Here is a 5,770-nt window from a genome sequence, read left to right on the forward strand (position 1 = left end):
ACGACACAGAGTTACACATGGAGTAAAACAAACATACAGTCAATAATACAGTATAAACAAGTCTATATACGATGTGAGCAAATGAGGTGAGAAGGGAGGTAAAGGCAAAAATTATAGGTGGGCTATGTACAGGTGCAGTAATCTGTGAGCTGCTCTGACAGTTGGTACTTAAAGCTAGTGAGGGAGATAAGTGTTTCCAGTTTCAGAGATTTTTGTAGTTCGTTCCAGTCATTGGCAGCAGAGAACTGGAAGGAGAGGTGGCCAAAGAAATAATTGGTTTTGGGGGTGACTAGAGAGATATACCTGCTGGAGCGTGTGCTACAGGTGGGTGATGCTATGGTGACCAGCGAGCTGAGATAAGGGGGGACTTTACCTAGCAGGGTCTTGTAGATGACATGGAGCCAGTGGGTGGGCATTATGCATTATCCAGGTACTTTCTCTGATTTTAAAATACATAACAGATGAAAGCAACAAATTATTTAAAAAATAGTCATACGCTATCATGGTTTTATTTATGTTTTAATCATTGTTTAAAACAACCATCAAAGGTCGAGTTTAAGAGTCAAATTGAAATCATGTCAGATTGAAATGGATATTCTGTGTATATAGATTTATTGTATCTCAATTTTAAAAAAGATCAACCAAAAAATGTACAAGGATCATGACTGCTACATCGTTTCTAGTAAGGTGTGCATCCTGTCAAATAAGGACAAATTAAAATCATTGTAAATATTTTCTTAGTAAAGATAATTTGTATGATTGTTTTTTTACTGGGAAATGTCATGCGAGAGTTTATTTTCCATGCAATATTTTAATTCAATAAAATTAAGATATTTTGTATCTGTGTAGCTTGATTTTATTTTGTTAAATATGGTTCAAGATACTGTATATCTAAAATGTATTTCTATCTCCTTTTTAGATTAAGGCAACTGCCATATGTGTAGTCTACCAGAATCTGATGTGGAATTGTTTTGAAAGGGTTTCTGATTGGTTCAGAACTGTTTGTGTCAGTACAGACGTCAAACTCTGAATGGGTGGGGATAGAGTCTCCATCAGATTGGCTCAAAACAGCGGCCTCTGTCAGTCATCTAGAGTGTATATATATAAATCATTAAATGAAGGTCATTATCAAAGCCTGCAACCCCAACTTTCTCTCTTCTCCTCTCCCTGTATTTACCCTTCTCTCCAATACTCCTCTATCCCTCTCTCCAACTCCAACTGCCCTTTGTGTTAGTGCTATTCACCTGGCCAGGGGTCCCATACAGAGCAGAAGACGGATAGGAATACAGAAGCACTTACTTCCCTCTCTCTGCTGTTCATTTCTCTCTCTGCTGTTCATTTCTCTCTCTGCTGTTCATTTCTCTCTCTGCTGTTCATTTCTCTCTCTGCTGTTCATTTCTCTCTCTGCTGTTCATTTCTCTCTCTGCTGTTCATTTCTCTCTGCTGTTAATTTCTCTCTCTGCTGTTCATTTCTCTCTCTGCTGTTCATTTCTCTCTCTGCTGTTCATTTCTCTCTCTGCTGTTCATTTCTCTCTCTGCTGTTCATTTCTCTCTCTGCTGTTCATTTCCCTCTCTGCTGTTCATTTCCCTCTCTGCTGTTCATTTCTCTCTCTGCTGTTCATTTCTCTCTCTGCTGTTCATTTCTCTCTCTGCTGTTCATTTCTCTCTGCTGTTCATTTCTCTCTGCTGTTCATTTCTCTCTGCTGTTCATTTCTCTCTGCTGTTCATTTCTCTCTCTGCTGTTCATTTCTCTCTCTGCTGTTCATTTCTCTCTGCTGTTCATTTCTCTCTCTGCTGTTCATTTCTCTCTGCTGTTCATTTCTCTCTCTGCTGTTCATTTCTCTCTGCTGTTCATTTCTCTCTGCTGTTCATTTCTCTCTGCTGTTCATTTCTCTCTCTGCTGTTCATTTCTCTCTGCTGTTCATTTCTCTCTCTGCTGTTCATTTCTCTCTGCTGTTCATTTCTCTCTGCTGTTCATTTCTCTCTCTGCTGTTCATTTCTCTCTGCTGTTCATTTCTCTCTGCTGTTCATTTCTCTCTGCTGTTCATTTCTCTCTGCTGTTCATTTCTCTCTCTGCTGTTCATTTCTCTCTCTGCTGTTCATTTCTCTCTCTGCTGTTCATTTCTCTCTCTGCTGTTCATTTCTCTCTGCTGTTCATTTCTCTCTGCTGTTCATTTCTCTCTGCTGTTCATTTCTCTTTCTGCTGTTCATTTCTCTCTCTGCTGTTCATTTCTCTCTCTGCTGTTCATTTCTCTCTGCTGTTCATTTCTCTCTCTGCTGTTCATTTCTCTCTGCTGTTCATTTCTCTCTGCTGTTCATTTCTCTCTCTGCTTTCTCTCTCTGTTCATTTCTCTCTCTGCTGTTCATTTCTCTCTCTGCTGTTCATTTCTCTCTCTGCTGTTCATTTCTCTCTGCTGTTCATTTCTCTCTCTGCTGTTCATTTCTCTCTGCTGTTCATTTCTCTCTGCTGTTCATTTCTCTCTCTGCTGTTCATTTCTCTCTCTGCTGTTCATTTCTCTCTCTGCTGTTCATTTCTCTCTCTGCTGTTCATTTCTCTCTCTGCTGTTCATTTCTCTCTCTGCTGTTCATTTCTCTCTGCTGTTCATTTCTCTCTCTGCTGTTCATTTCTCTCTGCTGTTAATTTTCTTCACCTGCTCAGATGGAACACAATCACCCCACTGGGCATACCTTCGTAATTTCAACGTGGAAATGTGGGTAATATTTGATTAAAATGTTGATCCATGAGTTTCCAACCTTTATTCACCCACTCAAAATGACAGCCAGAAGTTTGTTGAATTCCCAATGTGTTATCAACCATCTAAAACCCATCTAAAAGCACAAAATTCCAATTGAAAAACAACGTTTGATTTTTGGTGTAGTTATCAACCATCTAAAACCCATCTAAAAGCACAAAATTCCAATTGAAAAACAACGTTTGATTTTTGGTGTAGTTATCAACCATCTAAAACCCATCTAAAAGCACAAAATTCCAATTGAAAAACAACGTTTGATTTTTGGTGTAGTTATCAACCATCTAAAACCCATCTAAAAGCACAATTCCAATTGAAAAACAATGTTTGATTTTTGGTGTAGTTATCAACCATCTAAAACACATCTAAAAGCACAAAATTCCAATTGAAAAACAACGTTTGATTTTTGGTGTAGTTATCAACCATCTAAAACCCATCTAAAAGCACAAAATTCCAATTGAAAAACAACGTTTGATTTTTGGTGTAGTTATCAACCATCTAAAACCCATCTAAAAGCACAAAATTCCAATTGAAAAACAACGTTTGATTTTTGGTGTAGTTATCAACCATCTAAAACCCATCTAAAAGCACAATTCCAATTGAAAAACAATGTTTGATTTTTGGTGTAGTTATCAACCATCTAAAACCCATCTAAAAGCACAAAATTCCAATTGAAAAACAACGTTTGATTTTTGGTGTAGTTATCAACCATCTAAAACCCATCTAAAAGCACAAAATTCCAATTGAAAAACAACGTTTGATTTTTGGTGTAGTTATCAACCATCTAAAACCCATCTAAAAGCACAATTCCAATTGAAAAACAACGTTTGATTTTTGGTGTAGTTGTCATCAAAATCTGTTATCAATGTGGTTTCAGCCATTTAAATAACAACAAAGTTCAAAGTGGATGTCATGCAGGTGAAAGAGGACCCAAAAGCGACTTAACAGAAACAGAGTTTATTCAAGTCCAAACAGGGAATAACAGACATCCTCTAGTCTGTAGAGGGGAATAACAGGAGAAGCGGCCACAGACTGCAGGTCGCTTCGGGTAGGCGCAGGCCGTAGTTGACAGAGACACCTGCTCACACGCAGCATCTGATGAAGGCAAAAAACACGACAGGACAGGGCGAAACACAATCACAGCACGGTGAATACTAAACAAGGAACCGACGGGACAGGAACGGAACACAAAGGAATAAATAGGGACTCCAATCAGGGGAAAGGATCGGGAACAGGTGTGGGAAGACTAAATGATGATTAGGGGAATAGGAACAGCTGGGAGCAGGAACGGAACGATAGAGAGAAGAGAGAGCGAGAGAGTGAGAGAGGGAGGGGGAGAGAGAGGGATAGAAAGAGGGAAAGAACCTAATAAGACCAGCAGAGGGAAACGAATAGAATGGGGAGCACAGGGACAAGACATGATAATAAATGACAAACATGACAGTACCCCCCCACTCACCGAGCGCCTCCTGGCGCACTCGAGGAGGAATCCTGGCGGCAACGGAGGAAATCATCGATGAGTGAACGGTCCAGCACGTCCCGAGACGGAACCCAACTCCTCTCCTCAGGACCGTAACCCTCCCAATCCACTAAGTATTGGTGACCCCGTCCCGAGAACGCATGTCCATGATCTTATGTACCTTGTAAATAGGTGCGCTCTCGACAAGGACGGGAGGGGGGAGGGAAGACGAACGGGGGTGCGAAGAAAGGGCTTAACACAGGAGACATGGAAGACAGGATGGACGCGACGAAGATGTCGCGGAAGAAGCAGTCGCACAGCGACAGGATTGACGACCTGGGAGACACGGAACGGACCAATGAACCGCGGAGTCAACTTACGAGAAGCTGTCGTAAGAGGAAGGTTGCGAGTGGAAAGCCACACTCTCTGGCCGCAACAATACCTTGGACTCTTAATCCTGCGTTTATTGGCGGCTCTCACCGTCTGTGCCCTGTAACGGCAAAGTGCAGACCTCACCCTCCTCCAGGTGCGCTCACAACGTTGGACAAACGCTTGAGCGGAGGGAACGCTGGACTCGGCAAGCTGGGATGAGAACAGAGGAGGCTGGTAACCCAGACTACTCTGAAACGGAGATAACCCGGTAGCAGACGAAGGAAGCGAATTGTGAGCGTATTCTGCCCAGGGGAGCTGTTCTGCCCAAGACGCAGGGTTTCTGAAAGAAAGGCTGCGTAGTATGCGACCAATCGTCTGATTGGCCCTCTCTGCTTGACCGTTAGACTGGGGATGAAACCCGGAAGAGAGACTGACGGACGCACCAATCAAACGACAGAACTCCCTCCAAAACTGTGACGTGAATTGCGGGCCTCTGTCTGAAACGGCGTCTAACGGGAGGCCATGAATTCTGAATACATTCTCAATAATGATTTGTGCCGTCTCCTTAGCGGAAGGAAGTTTAGCGAGGGGAATGAAATGTGCCGCCTTAGAGAACCTATCGACAACCGTAAGAATCACAGTCTTCCCCGCAGACAACGGCAGACCGGTAATGAAGTCTAAGGCGATGTGAGACCATGGTCGAGAAGGAATGGGGAGCGGTCTGAGACGACCGGCAGGAGGAGAGTTACCCGACTTAGTCTGCGCGCAGTCCGAACAAGCAGCCACGAAACGGCGCGTGTCACGCTCCTGAGTCGGCCACCAAAAGCGCTGGCGAATAGACGCAAGAGTGCCTCGAACACCGGGATGACCAGCTAACTTGGCAGAGTGAGCCCACTGAAGAACAGCCAGACGAGTGGAAACAGGAACGAAAAGGAGGTTACTAGGACAAGCGCGCGGCGACGCAGTGTGCGTGAGTGCTTGCTTAACCTGTCTTTCAATTCCCCAGACTGTCAACCCGACAACACGCCCATAAGGAAGAATCCCCTCGGGATCAGTAGAAGCCACAGAAGAACTAAACAGACGGGATAAGGCATCAGGCTTGGTGTTCTTGCTACCCGGACGGTAAGAAATCACAAACTCGAAACGAGCGAAAAACAACGCCCAACGAGCTTGACGGGCATTAAGTCGT

This window comes from Oncorhynchus gorbuscha, linkage group LG26, assembly GCF_021184085.1.
Source record: "Oncorhynchus gorbuscha isolate QuinsamMale2020 ecotype Even-year linkage group LG26, OgorEven_v1.0, whole genome shotgun sequence".
NCBI lineage: Eukaryota > Metazoa > Chordata > Actinopteri > Salmoniformes > Salmonidae > Oncorhynchus > Oncorhynchus gorbuscha.